The sequence below is a fragment of the Oncorhynchus gorbuscha genome, linkage group LG07 (assembly GCF_021184085.1).
Source record: "Oncorhynchus gorbuscha isolate QuinsamMale2020 ecotype Even-year linkage group LG07, OgorEven_v1.0, whole genome shotgun sequence".
Lineage (NCBI taxonomy): Eukaryota > Metazoa > Chordata > Actinopteri > Salmoniformes > Salmonidae > Oncorhynchus > Oncorhynchus gorbuscha.
Genome location: NC_060179.1, coordinates 48,022,226 through 48,042,825, shown reverse-complemented (window position 1 = coordinate 48,042,825; position 20,600 = coordinate 48,022,226). Strand labels below are relative to the sequence as shown.

The 20,600-nt window shown below is 44.5% G+C and overlaps 16 non-coding genes across 16 annotated transcripts; all 16 read left to right on the top strand.

Annotated features, from left to right (window-relative positions):
* The first annotated feature begins 3,163 nt into the window (after positions 1–3,163).
* trnai-uau lies at positions 3,164–3,257 on the top strand. Its single transcript has 2 exons — positions 3,164–3,201; positions 3,222–3,257. It is a non-coding gene; the product is annotated as a tRNA-Ile (tRNA).
* Positions 3,258–4,173: 916 nt separating this feature from the next.
* trnai-uau lies at positions 4,174–4,267 on the top strand. Its single transcript has 2 exons — positions 4,174–4,211; positions 4,232–4,267. It is a non-coding gene; the product is annotated as a tRNA-Ile (tRNA).
* Positions 4,268–5,181: 914 nt separating this feature from the next.
* Positions 5,182–5,275, top strand: trnai-uau. The gene is made up of 2 exons: positions 5,182–5,219; positions 5,240–5,275. It is a non-coding gene; the product is annotated as a tRNA-Ile (tRNA).
* A 1,964-nt stretch (positions 5,276–7,239) lies between these two features.
* trnai-uau lies at positions 7,240–7,333 on the top strand. Its single transcript has 2 exons — positions 7,240–7,277; positions 7,298–7,333. It is a non-coding gene; the product is annotated as a tRNA-Ile (tRNA).
* A 948-nt stretch (positions 7,334–8,281) lies between these two features.
* On the top strand, positions 8,282–8,375 carry trnai-uau. The gene is made up of 2 exons: positions 8,282–8,319; positions 8,340–8,375. It is a non-coding gene; the product is annotated as a tRNA-Ile (tRNA).
* A 2,003-nt stretch (positions 8,376–10,378) lies between these two features.
* trnai-uau lies at positions 10,379–10,472 on the top strand. The gene is made up of 2 exons: positions 10,379–10,416; positions 10,437–10,472. It is a non-coding gene; the product is annotated as a tRNA-Ile (tRNA).
* A 913-nt stretch (positions 10,473–11,385) lies between these two features.
* On the top strand, positions 11,386–11,479 carry trnai-uau. The gene is made up of 2 exons: positions 11,386–11,423; positions 11,444–11,479. It is a non-coding gene; the product is annotated as a tRNA-Ile (tRNA).
* A 1,709-nt stretch (positions 11,480–13,188) lies between these two features.
* Positions 13,189–13,282, top strand: trnai-uau. The gene is made up of 2 exons: positions 13,189–13,226; positions 13,247–13,282. It is a non-coding gene; the product is annotated as a tRNA-Ile (tRNA).
* A 917-nt stretch (positions 13,283–14,199) lies between these two features.
* On the top strand, positions 14,200–14,293 carry trnai-uau. The gene is made up of 2 exons: positions 14,200–14,237; positions 14,258–14,293. It is a non-coding gene; the product is annotated as a tRNA-Ile (tRNA).
* A 948-nt stretch (positions 14,294–15,241) lies between these two features.
* On the top strand, positions 15,242–15,335 carry trnai-uau. Its single transcript has 2 exons — positions 15,242–15,279; positions 15,300–15,335. It is a non-coding gene; the product is annotated as a tRNA-Ile (tRNA).
* A 414-nt stretch (positions 15,336–15,749) lies between these two features.
* Positions 15,750–15,843, top strand: trnai-uau. The gene is made up of 2 exons: positions 15,750–15,787; positions 15,808–15,843. It is a non-coding gene; the product is annotated as a tRNA-Ile (tRNA).
* Positions 15,844–16,761: 918 nt separating this feature from the next.
* Positions 16,762–16,855, top strand: trnai-uau. The gene is made up of 2 exons: positions 16,762–16,799; positions 16,820–16,855. It is a non-coding gene; the product is annotated as a tRNA-Ile (tRNA).
* Positions 16,856–17,761: 906 nt separating this feature from the next.
* trnai-uau lies at positions 17,762–17,855 on the top strand. Its single transcript has 2 exons — positions 17,762–17,799; positions 17,820–17,855. It is a non-coding gene; the product is annotated as a tRNA-Ile (tRNA).
* Positions 17,856–18,268: 413 nt separating this feature from the next.
* On the top strand, positions 18,269–18,362 carry trnai-uau. The gene is made up of 2 exons: positions 18,269–18,306; positions 18,327–18,362. It is a non-coding gene; the product is annotated as a tRNA-Ile (tRNA).
* An 899-nt stretch (positions 18,363–19,261) lies between these two features.
* Positions 19,262–19,355, top strand: trnai-uau. The gene is made up of 2 exons: positions 19,262–19,299; positions 19,320–19,355. It is a non-coding gene; the product is annotated as a tRNA-Ile (tRNA).
* Positions 19,356–20,301: 946 nt separating this feature from the next.
* Positions 20,302–20,395, top strand: trnai-uau. The gene is made up of 2 exons: positions 20,302–20,339; positions 20,360–20,395. It is a non-coding gene; the product is annotated as a tRNA-Ile (tRNA).
* The last annotated feature ends 205 nt before the right edge of the window (positions 20,396–20,600 follow it).

The following is a 20,600-nucleotide window of genomic DNA, read 5'->3' as shown; positions in this document are numbered from 1 at the left end:
TGGATGTTGAATAGATGTTTGCCAATGTTCAAACACTCTCCATACTACATCGGTCCAAACGCTCTCCATACAGTGCATTCAGAAAGTATTCAGACCCCTGGACCTTTTCCATATTTTGTTAAATTACAGACTTATTCTAAAATGGATCAAATAAAACAAAATCCTCAATATATACACAATATCTTATAATGACAAACCAAAAACAGGTTTTAAACAGAAATACCTTATTTACATAAGTATTCAGACCTTTTGCTATGAGACTCAAAATTGAGCTCAGGTCCGTCCTGTTTCTATTGATCATCCTTGAGATGTCTCTACAACTTGATTGGAGTCTACCTGTGGTAAATTCAATTGATTGATCGTGATTTGGAAAGGCACACACAGGTCAATATAAGGTTGAAAGTGCATGTCAGAGTAAAAAACCAAGCCATGAGGTCTAAGCAATGGCACGTAGAGCATTGAGACATGGTGTGTCAAGGCACAGATCTGGGGAAGGGTACCAAATAACGTCTGCAGCATTTAAAGTCCTCAAGAACACAGTGGCCTCCATCATTCTTCAATGGAAGAAGTTTGGAACCACAAAGACTCATCCTAGAGCTGGCCGTCCTGCCAACCTGAGCAATTGGGGGAGAAGGGCCTTGGTCAGGGAGGTGACAGAGCTCCAGAGTTCCTCTGTGGAGACAGGAGAACCTTCCAGAAGGACAACCATCTCTGCAGTGCTCCACCAATCAGGCCTTTATAGTAGAGTGGCCAGACGGAAGACAATCCTCAGTAAAAAGGCACATGATAGTCCACTTGGAGTTTGCCAAAAGGCACCTAAAGTCTCTCAGACCATTAGAAACAAGATTCTCTGGTCTGATGAAACCAAGATTGAACTATTTGGCCTGAATGCCAAGCGTCACATCTGGAGGAAACCTGGCACCCTCCCTACAGTGAAGCGTGGTGGTGGCAGCATCATGCTGTGGGGATGTTTTTCAGTGGCAGGAACTGGGAGACTTGTCAGGATCGAGAGAAAGATGAACGGAGCAAAGTACAGAGAAATCCTTGATGAAAACCTGCTTCAGAGCACTCAGGACCTCAGACTGGGGTGAAGGTTTACCTTCCAACAGGACAATACCCCTAAGAACACAGCCAAGACAATGCAGAAGTGGCTTCAGGACAAGTCTCTGAATGTCCTTGAGTGGCCCGGCCAGAACCCGGACTTGATACCGATCAAACATCTCTGGAGAAACCTGAAAATAGCTGTGCAGCAACGCTCCCCATCCAACCTGATAGAGGTTGAGATGATCTGCAGAGAAGAATGGGAGAAACCCCCCAAATACAGGTGTGCCAAGCTTTTAGCCTCATGTGGCTTCCAGTTGAAGCTCGCATCCTCTACAAGACCATGGTGCTTGCCTACGGAGCTGTGAGGGGAACGGCACCTCAGTACCTCCAGGCTCTGATCAGGCCCTACACCCAAATAAGGGCACTGCGTTCATCCACCTCTGGCCTGCTCGCCTCCCTACCACTGAGGAAGTACAGTTCCCGCTCAGCCCAGTCAAAACTGTTCGCTGCTCTGGCTCCCCAATGGTGGAACAAACTCCCTCACGACGCCAGGACAGCGGAGTCAATCACCACCTTCCGGAGACACCTGAAACCCCACCTCTTTAAGGAATACTTAGGATAGGATAAAGTAATCCTTCTCACCCCCCTTAAAATATTTAGATGCACTATTGTAAAGTGGCTGTTCCACTGGATGTCATAAGGTGAATGCACCAATTTGTAAGTCGCTCTGGATAAGAGCGTCTGCTAAATGACTTAAATGTAAATGTAAATATATACCCAAGAAGACTCGAGGCTGTAATCGCTGCCAGAGGTGCTTCAACAAAGTACTGAGTAAAGGGTCTGAATATTCATGTAAATGTGATATTTCAGTTTTACATTTTTATTTTCTTAGCAACATTTTAGAAAAACTGTTTTTGCTTTGTCATTATGCAGTATTGTGAATAGATTTGAACCTAACAAAATGTGGGAAAAGAGGGGCCTGAATAGTTTCCATGTCAGCTCACATTATTGAATTGAGTTGTGTTGCATTGAATTACGTGGATTTATTTACTACTCACATCATGTGTTATGTCATACCAATGACAATGGATCCTGTGGTGCAATCGGTTAGCGTATTGTGCTTATACACCAATATGCAGTAAATTGATGAAAGGGTTGTGAGTTCAAGCCTCACCACGAATAAGTATTTTTCTTGAACCCTCTGCCTGTCTATTTCTTGTTCAGAAAAGGAGCATTAATTCAATACACTTAGGAGGAGGTTTCATAATTAATTGGTATGTCATTGAGATAACAGGTCCGAGTGCAGGTACAGCTAGGATTCAAATGTATAGTCTTCTGCATTACCAGCAATAGCTGACACATCAGCAATGCAGGATGGCAAGCCTGCTAGAAAATCCAAGCGGTTGGCTGTTCGCGAAGTGAGTTGGTACTTCGGGAGAGAAAATAATCACCCAACGTGGGGCTCGTACCCACAACCCTAAGATTAAGAGTCTCATGCTCTACCGACTGAGCTAGCCAGGTACCTCAATGGTAATCTTGTATTGGTCCGAATATCGTACAGCTCCGTTTGTGGAAAATGTAGTGATCAGTGAGAGTGTTGTTAGTGGATTCTGTGGTGCAATCGGTTATCATATTGTGCTTATACAGTAATATACAGCAAATTGATGACAAGGTTGTGAGTTCAAGCCCCACCAGGAGCAAGTATTCTTCTTGAACCCTGTCTATTTCTTGTCCAGAAAATGAGCTTTTATTCAATACACTTAGGAGGACGTTTCATAATTAATTGGTATGTCATTGAAATAACAGGTCAGAGTGCAGGCACAGCTAGGATTCAAATCCATAGTCTTCTGTATCACCAGCTATGCCTGACACATCAGCAATGCAGGGTGGCAAGCCTGCTAGAAAGTCCAGGTGAATGGCTGTTTGCAAAGTGAGTTGTTGCTCCGGCCCAGACAAGAATCACCCCATTTGTGGTATCGACCCTACGATTCTGAGATTAAGAGGCTCATGCTCAAATGTCTGAGCTTGCCAGGCAGATCAATTGAGGTACTGACTTGGACCGAATATCGTACAGATATGTTGGTGCAAAAAATGGTAGTCAGTAAGAGTGTTTTGCGTAGCTCCTGTGGCGCAGTCGGTTAGCGCGTGGTACTTATACAGCAGTATGTAACGAAGCAATGCCGAGGTTGTGAGTTCGAGCCTCACCAGGAGCAAGTGCTTTTCTTGAACCCTCTGCCTTTATATATCTTGTCCAGAAAAATAACATTTATTCAATCTATTTCATAAGTAATTGTTATGTCATTGAGATAACAGGTCAGAGTGCAGGGACAGCTACCATTCAAATGTATAGTCTTCTGCATTACCAGCAATGCCTGACACATCAGCTATGCAGCCTGCTCGAAAATCCAAGCGGTTGGCTGTTCGCGAAGTGAGTTGGTACTTCGGGAGAGAAAATAATCACCCAATGTGGGTCTCGAACCCACAACCCTGAGATTAAGAGTCTCATGCTCTACCGACTGAGCAAGCCAGGTACCTCAATGGTAATCTTGTATTGGTCCGAATATCGTACAGCTCCGTTTGTGGAAAATGTAGTGATCAGTGAGAGTGTTGTTAGTGGATTCTGTGGTGCAATCGGTTATCATATTGTGCTTATACAGTAATATACAGCAAATTGATGACAAGGTTGTGAGTTCAAGCCCCACCAGGAGCAAGTATTCTTCTTGAACCCTGTCTAATTCTTGTCCAGAAAATGAGCTTTTATTCAATACACTTAGGAGGACGTTTCATAATTAATTGGTATGTCATTGAAATAACAGGTCAGAGTGCAGGCACAGCTAGGATTCAAATCCATAGTCTTCTGTATCACCAGCTATGCCTGACACATCAGAAATGCAGGGTGGCAAGCCTGCTAGAAAGTCCAGGTGAATGGCTGTTTGCAAAGTGAGTTGTTGCTCCGGCCCAGACAAGAATCACCCCATTTGTGGTATCGACCCTACGATTCTGAGATTAAGAGGCTCATGCTCAAATGTCTGAGCTTGCCAGGCAGATCAATTGAGGTACTGACTTGGACCGAATATCGTAGAGATATGTTGGTGCAAAAAATGGTGGTCAGTAAGTGTACTTTGCATAGCTCCTGTGGCGCAGTCGGTTAGCGTGTGGTACTTATACAGCAGTATGTAACGAAGCAATGCCGAGGTTGTGAGTTCGAGCCTCACCAGGAGCAAGTGCTTTTCTTGAACCCTCTGCCTTTATATATCTTGTCCAGAAAAATAGCATTTATTCAATCTATTTCATAAGTAATTGGTATGTCATTGAGATAACAGGTCAGAGTGCAGGGACAGCTACCATTCAAATGTATAGTCTTCTGCATTACCAGCAATGCCTGACACATCAGCAATGCAGCCTGCTCGAAAATCCAAGCGGTTGGCTGTTCGCGAAGTGAGTTGGTACTTCGGGAGAGAAAATAATCACCCAACTTGGGACTCGAACCCACAACCCTGAAATTAAGAGTCTCATGCTCTACCGACTGAGCTAGATAGGTACCTCAATGGTAATCTTGTATTGGTCCGAATATCGTACAGCTCCGTTTGTGGAAAATATAGTGATCAGTGAGTGTTGTTAGTGGATCCTGTGGTGCAATCGGTTATCATATTGTGCTTATACTGTAATATACAGCAAATTGATGACAAGGTTGTGAATTCAAGCCCCACCAGGAGCAAGTATTCTTCTTGAACCCTGTCTATTTCTTGTCCAGAAAATGAGCTTTTATTCAATACACTTAGGAGGATGTTTCATAATTAATTGGTATGTCATTGAAATAACAGGTCAGAGTGCAGGCACAGCTAGGTTTCAAATCCATAGTCTTCTGTATCACCAGCTATGCCTGACACATCAGCAATGCAGGGTGGCAAGCCTGCTAGAAAGTCCAGGTGAATGGCTGTTTGCAAAGTGAGTTGTTGCTCCGGCCCAGACAAGAATCACCCCATTTGTGGTATCGACCCTACGATTCTGAGATTAAGAGGCTCATGCTCAAATGTCTGAGCTTGCCAGGCAGATCAATTGAGGTACTGACTTGGACCGAATATCGTACAGATATGTTGGTGCAAAAAATGGTAGTCAGTAAGAGTATTTTGCATAGCTCCTGTGGCGCAGTCGGTTAGCGCGTGGTACTTATACAGCAGTATGTAACGAAGCAATGCCGAGGTTGTGAGTTCGAGCCTCACCAGGAGCAAGTGCTTTTCTTGAACCCTCTGCCTTTATATATCTTGTCCAGAAAAATAACATTTATTCAATCTATTTCATAAGTAATTGGTATGTCATTGAGATAACAGGTCAGAGTCAGCTACCATTCAAATGTATAGTCTTCTGCATTACCAGCAATGCCTGACACATCAGCTATGCAGCCTGCTCGAAAATCCAAGCGGTTGGCTGTTTGCGAAGTGAGTTGGTACTTCGGGAGAGAAAATAATCACCCAACGTGGGGCTCAAACCCACGACCCTGAGATTAAGAGTCTCATGCTCTACCGACTGAGCTAGCCAGGTACCTCAATGCTAATCTTGTATTGTTCCGAATATCGTACAGCTCCGTTTGTGGAAAATGTAGTGATCAGTGAGAGTGTTGTTAGTGGATTCTGTGGTGCAATCGGTTATCATATTGTGCTTATACAGTAATATACAGCAAATTGATGACAAGGTTGTGAGTTCAAGCCCCACCAGGAGCAAGTATTCTTCTTGAACCCTGTCTATTTCTTGTCCAGAAAATGAGCTTTTATTCAATACACTTAGGAGGACGTTTCATAATTAATTGGTATGTCATTGAAATAACAGGTCAGAGTGCAGGCACAGCTAGGATTCAAATCCATAGTCTTCTGTATCACCAGCAATGCCTGACACATCAGCAATGCATGGTGGCAAGCATGCTAGAAAGTTCAGGTGAATGGCTGTTTGTAAAGTGAGTTGTTGCTCCGGCCCAGACAATAATCACCCCATTTGTGGTATCGACCCTACGATTCTGAGATTAAGAGGCTCATGCTCAAATGTCTGAGCTTGCCAGGCAGATCAATTGAGGTACTGACTTGGACCGAATATCGTACAGATATGTTGGAGCAAAATATTGTGGTCAGTAAGAGTGCTTTGCATAGCTCCTGTGGCGCAGTCGTTTAGTGCGTGGTACTTATACAGCAGTATGCAACGAAGCAATGCCGAGGTTGAGAGTTTGAGCCTCACCAGGAGCAAGTGCTTTTCTTGAACCCTCTGCCTTTATATATCTTTTCCAGAAAAATAGCATTTATTCAATCTATTTCATAAGTAATTGGTATGTCATTGACATAACAGGTCAGAGTGCAGGCACAGCTACCATTCAAATGTATAGTCTTCTGCATTACCAGCAATGCCTGACACATCAGCAATGCAGCCTGCTCGAAAATCCAAGCGGTTGGCTGTTCGGGAAGTGAGTTGGTACTTCGGGAGAGAAAATACTCACCCATTTAAATCAGCCCATACAGTGGTGCATTCTTAAGACATCCACCCAACGTGGGGCTCGAACCCATGACCCTGAGATTAAGAGTCTCATGCTCTACCGACTGAGCTAGCCAGGTACCTCAATGGTAATCTTGTATTGGTCCGAATATCGTACAGCTCCGTTTGTGGAAAATGTAGTGATCAGTGAGAGTGTTGTTAGTGGATCCTGTGGTGCAATCGGTTATCGTATTGTGCTTATACAGCAATATACAGCAAATTGATGACAAGGTTGTGATTTCAAGCCCCACCAGGAGCAAGTATTCTTCTTGAACGCTGTCTATTTCTTGTCCAGAAAGTGAGCTTTTTTTCAATACACTTAGGAGGACGTTTCATAATTAATTGGTATGTCATTGAAATAACAGGTCAGAGTGCAGGCACAGCTAGGATTCAAATCCATAGTCTTCTGTATCACCAGCTATGCCTGACACATCAGCAATGCAGGGTGGCAAGCCTGCTAGAAAGTCCAGGTGAATGGCTGTTTGCAAAGTGAGTTGTTGCTCCGGCCCAGACAAGAATCACCCCATTTGTGGTATCGACCCTACGATTCTGAGATTAAGAGGCTCATGCTCAAATGTCTGAGCTTGCCAGGCAGATCAATTGAGGTACTGACTTGGACCGAATATCGTACAGATATGTTGGTGCAAAATATTGTGGTCAGTAAGAGTGCTCTGCATAGCTCCTGTGGCGCAGTTGGTTAGCGCGTGCTACTTATACAGCAGTATGCAATGAAGCAATGCCGAGGTTGTGAGTGCGAGCCTCACCAGGAGCAAGTGATTTTCTTGAACACTCTGCCTTTATATATCTTGTCCAGAAAAATAGCATTTATTCAATCTATTTCATAAGTAATTGGTATGTCATTGACATAACAGGTCAGAGTGCAGGGACAGCTACCATTCAAATGTATAGTCTTCTGCATTACCAGCAATGCCTGACACATCAGCAATGCAGCCTGCTCGAAAATCCAAGCGGTTGGCTGTTCGCGAAGTGAGTTGGTACTTCGGGAGAGAAAATAATCACCCCATTTAGCAGACACTCTTATCCAGTGGGGCTACAAACACCTTATGACATCCACCCCTGAGATTAAGAGTCTCATGCTCTACCGACTGAGCTAGCCAGGTACCTCAATGGTAATCTTGTATTGGTCCGAATATCGTACAGCTCCGTTTGTGGAAAATGTAGTGATCAGTGAGAGTGTTGTTAGTGGATCCTGTGGTGCAATCGGTTATCGTATTGTGCTTATACAGTAATATACAGCAAATTGATGACAAGGTTGTGAGTTCAAGCCCCACCAGGAGCAAGTATTCTTCTTGAACCCTGTCTATTTCTTGTCCAGAAAATGAGCTTTTATTCAATACACTTAGGAGGACGTTTCATAAATTAATTGGTATGTCATTGAAATAACAGGTCAGAGTGCAGGCACAGCTAGGATTCAAATCCATAGTCTTCTGTATCACCAGCTATGCCTGACACATCAGCAATGCAGGGTGGCAAGCCTGCTAGAAAGTCCAGGTGAATGGCTGTTTGCACAGTGAATTGGTGCTCCGGCCCAGACAAGAATCACCCCATTTGTGGTATCGACCCTACGATTCTGAGATTAAGAGGCTCATGCTCAAATGTCTGAGCTTGCCAGGCAGATCAATTGAGGAACTGACTTGGACCGAATATCGTACAGATATGTTGGTGCAAAAAATGGTGGTCAGTAAGAGTGCTCTGCATAGCTCCTGTGGCGCAGTCGGTTAGTGCGTGGTACTTATACAGCAGTATGCAATGAAGCAATGCCGAGGTTGTGAGTTTGAGCCTCACCAGGAGCAAGTACTTTTCTTGAACCCTCTGCCTTTATATATCTTGTCCAGAAAAATAGCATTTATTCAATCTATTTCATAAGTAATTGGTATGTCATTGACATAACAGGTCAGAGTGCAGGGACAGCTACCATTCAAATGTATAGTCTTCTGCATTACCAGCAATGCCTGACACATCAGCAATGCAGCCTGCTCGAAAGTCCAGCGGTTGGCTGTTTGCAAAGTGAGTTGGTACTTCGGGGAGAAAATAATCACCCAATTTGGGGCTCGAACCACGACCCTGAGATTAAGAGTCTCATGCTCTACCGACTGAGCTAGCCAGGTACCTCAATGGTAATCTTGTATTGGTCCGAATATCGTACAGCTCCGTTTGTGGAAAATGTGTGATCAGTGAGTGTTGTTAGTGGATCCTGTGGTGCAATCGGTTATCGTATTGTGCTTATACAGCAATATACAGCAAATTGATGACAAGGTTGTGAGTTCAAGCCCCACCAGGAGCAAGTATTCTTCTTGAACCCTGTCTATTTCTTGTCCAGAAAATGAGCTTTTATTCAATACACTTAGGAGGACGTTTCATAATTAATTGGTATGTCATTGAAATAACAGGTCAGAGTGCAGGCACAGCTAGATTCAAATCCATAGTCTTCTGTATCACCAGCAATGCCTGACACATCAGCAATGCAGGGTGGCAAGCCTGCTAGAAAGTCCAGGTGAATGGCTGTTTGCAAAGTGAGTTGTTGCTCCGGCCCAGACAATAATCACCCCATTTGTGGTATCGACCCTACGATTCTGAGATTAAGAGGCTCATGCTCAAATGTCTGAGCTTGCCAGGCAGATCAATTGAGGTACTGACTTGGACCGAATATCGTACAGATATGTTGACTCCACTCTTCATCCTTCATTGTGAAAATATGGTGGTCAGTAAGAGTGTTTGCATAGCTCCTGTGGCGCAGTCGTTTAGTGCGTGGTACTTATACAGCAGTATGCAACGAAGCAATGCCGAGGTTGAGAGTTTGAGCCTCACCAGGAGCAAGTGCTTTTCTTGAACCCTCTGCCTTTATATATCTTTTCCAGAAAAATAGCATTTATTCAATCTATTTCATAAGTAATTGGTATGTCATTGACATAACAGGTCAGAGTGCAGGCACAGCTACCATTCAAATGTATAGTCTTCTGCATTACCAGCAATGCCTGACACATCAGCAATGCAGCCTGCTCGAAAATCCAAGCGGTTGGCTGTTCGCGAAGTGAGTTGGTACTTCGGGAGAGAAAATAATCACCCATTTAACATTTAGCAGACGCTCTTATCCAGAGCGACTTACAAATTCGTGCATTCACCTTATGACATCCACCCAACGTGGGGCCTGACCCTGAGATTAAGAGTCTCATGCTCTACCGACTGAGCTAGCCAGGTACCTAAATGGTAATCTTGTATTGGTCCGAATATCGTACAGCTCCGTTTGTGGAAAATGTAGTGATCAGTGAGAGTGTTGTTAGTGGATCCTGTGGTGCAATCGGTTATCGTATTGTGCTTATACAGTAATATACAGCAAATTGATGACAAGGTTGTGAGTTCAAGCCCCACCAGGAGCAAGTATTCTTCTTGAACCCTGTCTATTTCTTGTCCAGAAAATGAGCTTTTATTCAATACACTTAGGAGGACGTTTCATAATTAATTGGTATGTCATTGAAGTAACAGGTCAGAGTGCAGGCACAGCTAAGATTCAAATCCATAGTCTTCTGTATCACCAGCTATGCCTGACACATCAGCAATGCAGGGTGGCAAGCCTGCTAGAAAGTCCAGGTGAATGGCTGTTTGCACAGTGCGTTGTTGCTCCGGCCCAGACAAGAATCACCCCATTTGTGGTATCGACCCTACGATTCTGAGATTAAGAGGCTCATGCTCAAATGTCTGAGCTTGCCAGGCAGATCAATTGAGGTACTGACTTGGACTGAATATCGTACAGATATGTTGGTGCAAAAAATGGTGGTCAGTAAGAGTGCTCTGCATAGCTCCTGTGGCGCAGTCGGTTAGTGCGTGGTACTTATACAGCAGTATGCAATGAAGCAATGCCGAGGTTGTGAGTTTGAGCCTCACCAGGAGCAAGTACTTTTCTTGAACCCTCTGCCTTTATATATCTTGTCCAGAAAAATAGCATTTATTCAATCTATTTCATAAGTAATTGGTATGTCATTGACATAACAGGTCAGAGTGCAGGGACAGCTACCATTCAAATGTATAGTCTTCTGCATTACCAGCAATGCCTGACACATCAGCAATGCAGCCTGCTCGAAATTCAAGCGGTTGGCTGTTCGCGAAGTGAGTTGGTACTTCGGGAGAGAAAATAATCACCCAACGTGGGGCTCGAACCCACGACCCTGAGATTAAGAGTCTCATGCTCTACCGACTGAGCTAGCCAGGTACCTCAATGGTAATCTTGTATTGGTCCGAATATCGTACAGCTCCGTTTGTGGAAAATGTAGTGATCAGTGAGTGTTGTTAGTGGATCCTGTGGTGCAATCGGTTATCGTATTGTGCTTATACAGCAATATACAGCAAATTGATGACAAGGTTGTGAGTTCAAGCCCCACCAGGAGCAAGTATTCTTCTTGAACCCTGTCTATTTCTTGTCCAGAAAATGAGCTTTTATTCAATACACTTAGGAGGACGTTTCATAATTAATTGGTATGTCATTGAAATAACAGGTCAGAGTGCAGGCACAGCTAGGATTCAAATCCATAGTCTTCTGTATCACCAGCAATGCCTGACACATCAGCAATGCAGGGTGGCAAGCCTGCTAGAAAGTCCAGGTGAATGGCTGTTTGCACAGTGCGTTGTTGCTCCGGCCCAGACAAGAATCACCCCATTTGTGGTATCGACCCTACGATTCTGAGATTAAGAGGCTCATGCTCAAATGTCTGAGCTTGCCAGGCAGATCAATTGAGGTACTGACTTGGACCGAATATCGTACAGATATGTTGGTGCAAAAAATGGTGGTCAGTAAGAGTGCTTTGCATAGCTCCTGTGGCGCAGTCGGTTAGTGCGTGGTACTTATACAGCAGTATGCAATGAAGCAATGCCGAGGTTGTGAGTTTGAGCCTCACCAGGAGCAAGTGCTTTTCTTGAACCCTCTGCCTTTATATATCTTGTCCAGAAAAATAGCATTTATTCAATCTATTTCATAAGTAATTGGTATGTCATTGACATAACAGGTCAGAGTGCAGGGACAGCTACCATTCAAATGTATAGTCTTCTGCATTACCAGCAATGCCTGACACATCAGCAATGCAGCCTGCTCGAAAATCCAAGCGGTTGGCTGTTCGCGAAGTGAGTTGGTACAGACGGGAGAGAAAATAATCACCCATTTAACAGCAGACGCTCTTATCAGACGACTTACAAATCTCGTGCATTCACCTTATGAATCCATCCAATTTGGGCTCAAATCGACCCTGAGATTAAGAGTCTCATGCTCTACTGACTGAGCTAGCCAGGTACCTCAATGGTAATCTTGTATTGGTCTGAATATCGTACAGCTCCGTTTGTGGAAAATGTAGTGATCAGTGAGAGTGTTGTTAGTGGATCCTGTGGTGCAATCGGTTATCGTATTGTGCTTATACAGTAATATACAGCAAATTGATGACAAGGTTGTGAGTTCAAGCCCCACCAGGAGCAAGTATTCTTCTTGAACCCTGTCTATTTCTTGTCCAGAAAATGAGCTTTTATTCAATACACTTAGGAGGACGTTTCATAATTAATTGGTATGTCATTGAAATAACAGGTCAGAGTGCAGGCACAGCTATGATTCAAATCCATAGTCTTCTGTATCACCAGCTATGCATGACACATCAGCAATGCAGGGTGGCAAGCATGCTAGAAAGTCCAGGTGAATGGCTGTTTGCAAAGTGAGTTGGTGCTCCGGCCCAGACAAGAATCACCCCATTTGTGGTATCGACCCTACGATTCTGAGATTAAGAGGCTCATGCTCAAATGTCTGAGCTTGCCAGGCAGATCAATTGAGGTACTGACTTGGACCGAATATCGTACAGATATGTTGGTGCAAAAAATGGTGGTCAGTAAGAGTGCTCTGCATAGCTCCTGTGGCGCAGTCGGTTAGCGCGAAGTGAGTTGGTACTTCGGGAGAGAAAATATTCACCCAACGTGGGGCTCGAACCCACGACCCTGAGATTAAGAGTCTCATGCTCTACCGACTGAGCTAGCCAGGTACCTCAATGGTAATCTTGTATTGGTCCGAATATCGTACAGCTCCGTTTGTGGAAAATGTAGTGATCAGTGAGAGTGTTGTTAGTGGATCCTGTGGTGCAATCGGTTATCGTATTGTGCTTATACAGTAATATACAGCAAATTGATGACAAGGTTGTGAGTTCAAGCCCCACCAGGAGCAAGTATTCTTCTTGAACCCTGTCTATTTCTTGTCCAGAAAATGAGCTTTTATTCAATACACTTAGGAGGACGTTTCATAATTAATTGGTATGTCATTGAAGTAACAGGTCAGAGTGCAGGCACAGCTAGGATTCAAATCCATAGTCTTCTGTATCACCAGCTATGCCTGACACATCAGCAATGCAGGGTGGCAAGCCTGCTAGAAAGTCCAGGTGAATGGCTGTTTGCAAAGTGAGTTGTTGCTCCGGCCCAGACAAGAATCACCCCATTTGTGGTATCGACCCTACGATTCTGAGATTAAGAGGCTCATGCTCAAATGTCTGAGCTTGCCAGGCAGATCAATTGAGGTACTGACTTGGACCGAATATCGTACAGATATGTTGGTGCAAAAAATTGTGGTCAGTAAGAGTGCTTTGCATAGCTCCTGTGGTGCAGTCGGTTAGCGCGTGGTACTTATACAGCAGTATGCAATGAAGCAATGCCGAGGTTGTGAGTTTGAGCCTCACCAGGAGCAAGTGCTTTTCTTGAACCCTCTGCCTTTATATATCTTGTCCAGAAAAATAGCATTTATTCAATCTATTTCATAAGTAATTGGTATGTCATTGAGATAACAGGTCAGAGTGCAGGGACAGCTACCATTCAAATGTATAGTCTTCTGCATTACCAGCAATGCCTGACACATCAGCAATGCAGCCTGCTCGAAAAATCCAGGTGTTGGCTGTTCGCGAAGTGAGTTGGTACTTCGGGAGAGAAAATAATCACCCAACGTGGGGCTCAAACCCACGACCCTGAGATTAAGAGTCTCATGCTCTACCGACTGAGCTAGCCAGGTACCTCAATGGTAATCTTGTATTGGTCCGAATATCGTACAGCTCCGTTTGTGGAAAATGTAGTGATCAGTGAGAGTGTTGTTAGTGGATCCTGTGGTGCAATCGGTTATCGTATTGTGCTTATACAGTAATATACAGCAAATTGATGACAAGGTTGTGAGTTCAAGCCCCACCAGGAGCAAGTATTCTTCTTGAACCCTGTCTATTTCTTGTCCAGAAAATGAGCTTTTATTCAATACACTTAGGAGGACGTTTCATAAGTAATTGGTATGTCATTGAAATAACAGGTCAGAGTGCAGGCACAGCTAGGATTCAAATCCATAGTCTTCTGTATCACCAGCTATGCCTGACACATCAGCAATGCAGGGTGGCAAGCCTGCTAGAAAGTCCAGGTGAATGGCTGTTTGCAAAGTGAGTTGGTGCTCCGGCCCAGACAAGAATCACCCCATTTGTGGTATCGACCCTACGATTCTGAGATTAAGAGGCTCATGCTCAAATGTCTGAGCTTGCCAGGCAGATCAATTGAGGTACTGACTTGGACTGAATATCGTACAGATATGTTCGTGCAAAAAAAGTGTGGTCAGTAAGAGTGCTCTGCATAGCTCCTGTGGCGCAGTCGGTTAGCGCGTGGTACTTATACAGCAGTATGCATTGAAGCAATGCCGAGGTTGTGAGTTTGAGCCTCACCAGGAGCAAGTGCTTTTCTTGAACCCTCTGCCTTTATATATCTTGTCCAGAAAAATAGCATTTATTCAATCTATTTCATAAGTAATTGGTATGTCATTGAGATAACAGGTCAGAGTGCAGGGACAGCTACCATTCAAATGTATAGTCTTCTGCATTACCAGCAATGCCTGACACATCAGCAATGCAGCCTGCTCGAAAATCCAGGTGAATGGCTGTTTGCAAAGTGAGTTGGTACTTCGGGAGAGAAAATAATCACCCAACATTTGGGGCTCGAACCCACGACCCTGAGATTAAGAGTCTCATGCTCTACCGACTGAGCTAGCCAGGTACCTCAATGGTAATCTTGTATTGGTCTGAATATCGTACAGCTATGTTTGTGGAAAATGTAGTGATCAGTGAGAGTGTTGTTAGTGGATCCTGTGGTGCAATCGGTTATCGTATTGTGCTTATACAGTAATATACAGCAAATTGATGACAAGGTTGTGAGTTCAAGCCCCACCAGGAGCAAGTATTCTTCTTGAACCCTGTCTATTTCTTGTCCAGAAAATGAGCTTTTATTCAATACACTTAGGAGGACGTTTCATAAGTAATTGGTATGTCATTGAAATAACAGGTCAGAGTGCAGGCACAGCTAGGATTCAAATCCATAGTCTTCTGTATCACCAGCTATGCCTGACACATCAGCAAGCAGGGTGGCAAGCCTGCTAGAAAGTCCAGGTGAATGGCTGTTTGCAAAGTGAGTTGGTGCTCCGGCCCAGACAAGAATCACCCCATTTGTGGTATCACCCCCATTTGAGATTAGGCTCATGCTCAAATGATTCTGAGATTAAGAGGCTCATGCTCAAACAGAATCCCTGAGAGCTTGCCAGGCAGGTCAATTGTAGTACTGACTTGGACTGAATATCGTCAACAGCTGTTTGTGCAAAAAATGGTGATCAGTGACAGTTCTTTGCATAGCTCCTGTGGCGCAGTCGGTTAGCGCGTGGTACTTATACAGCAGTATTCAGTGAAGCAATGCCGAGGTTGTGAGTTCGAGCCTCACCAGGAGCAAGTGCTTTTCTTAAACCCTCTGCCTGTTTATATTCTTGTCCAGAAAAGGATCATTTATTCAATCTATTTCATAAGTAGTTGGTATGTCATTGAGATAACAGGTTAGAGTGCAGGCACAGCTACGATTCAAATGCATAGTCTTCTGTATCACCAGCAATGCCTGACACATCAGCAATGCAGGGTGGCAAGCCTGCTCGAAAGTCCAGGTGAATGGCTGTTTGCAAAGTGAGTTGGTGCTTCGGCTCAGACAAGAATCACCCCATTTGTGGTATCGACCCTACGATTCTGAGATTAAGAGGCTCATGCTCAAACGCCTGAGCTTGCCAGGCAGGTCAATTGTAGTACTGACTTGGACTGAATATCGTACAGCTATGTTTGTGCAAAAATGGTGATCAGTGAAGAGTTCTTTACATGGCTCCTGTGGCGCAGTCGGTTAGCGCGTGGTACTTATACAGCAGTATTCAGTGAAGCAATGCCGAGGTTGTGAGTTCGAGCCTCACCAGGAGCAAGTGCTTTTCTTAAACCCTCTGCCTGTCTACTTCTTGTCCAGAAAAATCATTTATTCAATCTATTTCATAAGTAGTTGGTATGTCATTGAGATAACAGGTCAGAGTGCAGGACAGCTACCATTCAAATGCATAGTCTTCTGCATTACCAGCAATGCCTGACACATCAGCAATGCAGGGTGGCAAGCCTGCTCGAAAAGTCCAGGTGAATGGCTGTTTGCAAAGTGAGTTGGTGCTTCGAGAGAAGACAAGAATCACCCCATTTGTGGTATCGAACCCACGATTCTGAGATTAAGAGGCTCATGCTCAAACGCCTGAGCTTGCCAGGCAGGTCAATTGGTACTGTATTGGACTGAATATCGTACAGCTATGTTTGTGCAAAATATGGTGATCAGTGAGAGTTTTTACATGGCTCCTGTGGTGCAATCGGTTATCGTATGGTACTTATACAGCAGTATTCAGTGAAGCAATGATGACAAGGTTGTGAGTTCGAGCCTCACCAGGAGCAAGTATTTTCTTAAACCCTCTGCCTGTCTACTTCTTGTCCAGAAAAGGATCATTTATTCAATCTATTTCATAAGTAGTTGGTATGTCATTGAGATAACAGGTCAGAGTGCAGGCACAGCTAAGATTCAAATCCATAGTCTTCTGTATCACCAGCAATGCCTGACACATCAGCAATGCAGGGTGGCAAGCCTGCTAGAAAGTCCAGGTGAATGGCTGTTTGCAAAGTGAGTTGGTGCTCCGGCCCAGACAAGAATCACCCCATTTGTGGTATCGACCCTATGATTCTGAGATTAAGAGGCTCATGCTCAAACGCCTGAGCTTGCCAGGCAGGTCAATTGAAGTATTGACTTGGACTGAATATCATACAGCTATGTTTGTGCAAAAATGGTGATCAGTGAAGAGTTCTTTACATAGCTCCTGTGGCGCAGTCGGTTAGTGCGTGGTACTTATACAGTAGTATGCAGTGAAGCAATGCCGAGGTTGTGAGTTCGAGCCTCACCAGGAGCAAGTGCTTTTCTTAAACCCTCTGCCTGTCTACTTCTTGTCCAGAAAAAAATATCATTTATTCAATCTATTTCATAAGTAGTTGGTATGTCATTGAGATAACAGGTTAGAGTGCAGGCACAGCTACCATTCAAATGCACAGTGTTCTGTGTTACCAGCAATGCCTGACACATCAGCAATGCAGGGTGGCAAGCCTGCTCGAAAGTCCAGGTGAATGGCTGTTTGCAAAGTGAGTTGGTGCTTCGGCTCAGACAAGAATCACCCCATTTGTGGTATCGATTCTGAGATGAAGAGGCTCAAACGCCTGAGCTTGCCAGGCAGGTCAATTGTAGTACTGACTTGGACTGAATATCGTACAGCTATGTTTGTGCAAAAAATGGTGATCAGTGACAGTGTTGTTACATGCTCCTGTGGTGCAGTCGGTTAGCGTATGTGTACTTATACAGCAGTATTCAGTGAAGCAATGATGAGGTTGTGAGTTCGAGCCTCACCAGGAGCAAGTATTTTCTTAAACCCTCTGCCTTCTACTTCTTGTCCAGAAAATGACTTTTATTCAATCTATTTCATAAGTAGTTGGTATGTCATTGAGATAACAGGTCAGAGTGCAGGCACATCGAGGATTCAAATCCATAGTCTTCTGTATCACCAGCTCTGCCTGACACGTCAGCAATGCACAGTGGCAAGCCTGCTCGAAAGTCCAGGTGAATGGCTGTTTGCAAAGTGAGTTGGTGCTTCGGCTCAGACAAGAATCACCCCATTTGTGGTATCGACCCTACGATTCTGAGATTAAGAGGCTCATGCTCAAATGCCTGAGCTTGCCAGGCAGGTCAATTGTAGTACTGACTTGGACTGAATATCGTACAGCTATGTTTGTGCAAAAAATGGTGATCAGTGACAGTTCTTTACATGGCTCCTGTGGCGCAGTCGGTTAGCGCGTGGTACTTATACAGCAGTATGCAGTGAAGCAATGCCGAGGTTGTGAGTTCGAGCCTCACCAGGAGCAAGTGCTTTTCTTAAACCCTCTGCCTGTCTACTTCTTGTCCAGAAAAGGATCATTTATTCAATCTATTTCATAAGTAGTTGGTATGTCATTGAGATAACAGGTCAGAGTGCAGGCACAGCTAGGATTCAAATGCATAGTGTTCTGTGTTACCAGCAATGCCTGACACATCAGCAATGCAGGGTGGCAAGCCTGCTCGAAAGTCCAGGTGAATGGCTGTTTGCAAAGTGAGTTGGTGCTTCGGCTCAGACAAGAATCACCCCATTTGTGGTATCGACCCTACGATTCTGAGATTAAGAGGCTCATGCTCAAACGCCTGAGCTTGCCAGGCAGGTCAATTGTAGTACTGACTTGGACTGAATATCGTACAGCTATGTTTGTGCAAAAAATGGTGATCAGTGACAGTTCTTTACATGGCTCCTGTGGCGCAGTCGGTTAGCGCGTGGTACTTATACAGCAGTATTCAGTGAAGCAATGCCGAGGTTGTGAGTTCGAGCCTCACCAGGAGCAAGTGCTTTTCTTAAACCCTCTGCCTGTCTACTTCTTGTCCAGAAAAGGATCATTTATTCAATCTATTTCATAAGTAGTTGGTATGTCATTGAGATAACAGGTCAGAGTGCAGGCACAGCTAGGATTCAAATGCATAGTCTTCTGTGTTACCAGCAATGCCTGACACATCAGCAATGCAGGGTGGCAAGCCTGCTCGAAAGTCCAGGTGAATGGCTGTTTGCAAAGTGAGTTGGTGCTTCGGCTCAGACAAGAATCACCCCATTTGTGGTATCGATTCTGAGATTAAGAGGCTCAAACGCCTGAGCTTGCCAGGCAGGTCAATTGGTACTGACTTGACTGAATATCGTACAGCTATGTTTGTGCAAAAAATGGTGATCAGTGACAGTTTTTACATGGATCCTGTGGTGCAGTCGGTTAGCGCGTGGTACTTATACAGCAGTATTCAGTGAAGCAATGCCAAGTTTGAGTTCGAGCCTCACCAGGAGCAAGTATTTTCTTAAACCCTCTGCCTGTCTATTTCTTGTCCAGAAAAGGATCATTTATTCAATCTATTTCATAAGTAGTTGGTATGTCATTGAGATAACAGGTCAGAGTGCAGGCACAGCTAGGATTCAAATCCATAGTCTTCTGTATCACCAGCAATGCCTGACACATCAGCAATGCAGGGTGGCAAGCCTGCTCGAAAGTCCAGGTGAATGGCTGTTTGCAAAGTGAGTTGGTGCTTCGGCTCAGACAAGAATCACCCCATTTGTGGTATCGACCCTACGATTCTGAGATTAAGAGGCTCATGCTCAAACGCCTGAGCTTGCCAGGCAGGTCAATTGTAGTACTGACTTGGACTGAATATCGTACAGCTATGTTTGTGCAAAAAATGGTGATCAGTGACAGTTCTTTGCATAGCTCCTGTGGCGCAGTCGGTTAGCGCGTGGTACTTATACAGCAGTATTCAGTGAAGCAATGCCGAGGTTGTGAGTTCGAGCCTCACCAGGAGCAAGTGCTTTTCTTAAACCCTCTGCCTGTCTACTTCTTGTCCAGAAAAGGATCATTTATTCAATCTATTTCATAAGTAGTTGGTATGTCATTGAGATAACAGGTCAGAGTGCAGGCACAGCTACCATTCAAATGCATAGTGTTCTGTGTTACCAGCAATGCCTGACACATCAGCAATGCAGGGTGGCAAGCCTGCTCGAAAGTCCAGGTGAATGGCTGTTTGCAAAGTGAGTTGGTGCTTCGGCTCAGACAAGAATCACCCCATTTGTGGTATCGATTCTGAGATGAAGAGGCTCAAGCGCCTGAGCTTGCCAGGCAGGTCAATTGAAGTACTGACTTGGACTGAATATCGTACAGCTATGATTGTGCAAGATATGGTGATCAGTGAGTGACAGTTTTTACATGGCTCCTGTGGTGCGCAGTCGGTTATCGTGGTACTTATACAGCAGTATTCAGTGAATTGCAATGCCGAGGTTGTGAGTTCGAGCCTCACCAGGAGCAAGTATTTTCTTAAACCCTCTGCCTGTCTACTTCTTGTCCAGAAAAGGAGCATTTATTCAATCTATTTCATAAGTAGTTGGTATGTCATTGAGATAACAGGTCAGAGTGCAGGCACATCGAGGATTCAAATCCATAGTCTTCTGTATCACCAGCAATGCCTGACACATCAGCAATGCAGGGTGGCAAGCCTGCTCGAAAGTCCAGGTGAATGGCTGTTTGCAAAGTGAGTTGGTGCTTCGGCTCAGACAAGAATCACCCCATTTGTGGTATCGACCCTACGATTCTGAGATTAAGAGGCTCATGCTCAAACGCCTGAGCTTGCCAGGCAGGTCAATTGAGTACTGACTTGGACTGAATATCGTACAGAATCCACTACTGATGTTGGACTGAATATGCAATCTCCAGTCATTGGTGCAAAAAATGGTGATCAGTGACAGTTCTTTACATGGCTCCTGTGGCGCAGTCGGTTAGCGCGTGGTACTTATACAGCAGTATTCAGTGAAGCAATGCCGAGGTTGTGAGTTCGAGCCTCACCAGGAGCAAGTGCTTTTCTTAAACCCTCTGCCTGTCTACTTCTTGTCCAGAAAAGGATCATTTATTCAATCTATTTCATAAGTAGTTGGTATGTCATTGAGATAACAGGTCAGAGTGCAGGCACATCGAGGATTCAAATCCATAGTCTTCTGTATCACCAGCTCTGCCTGACACGTCAGCAATGCAGGGTGGCAAGCCTGCTCGAAAGTCCAG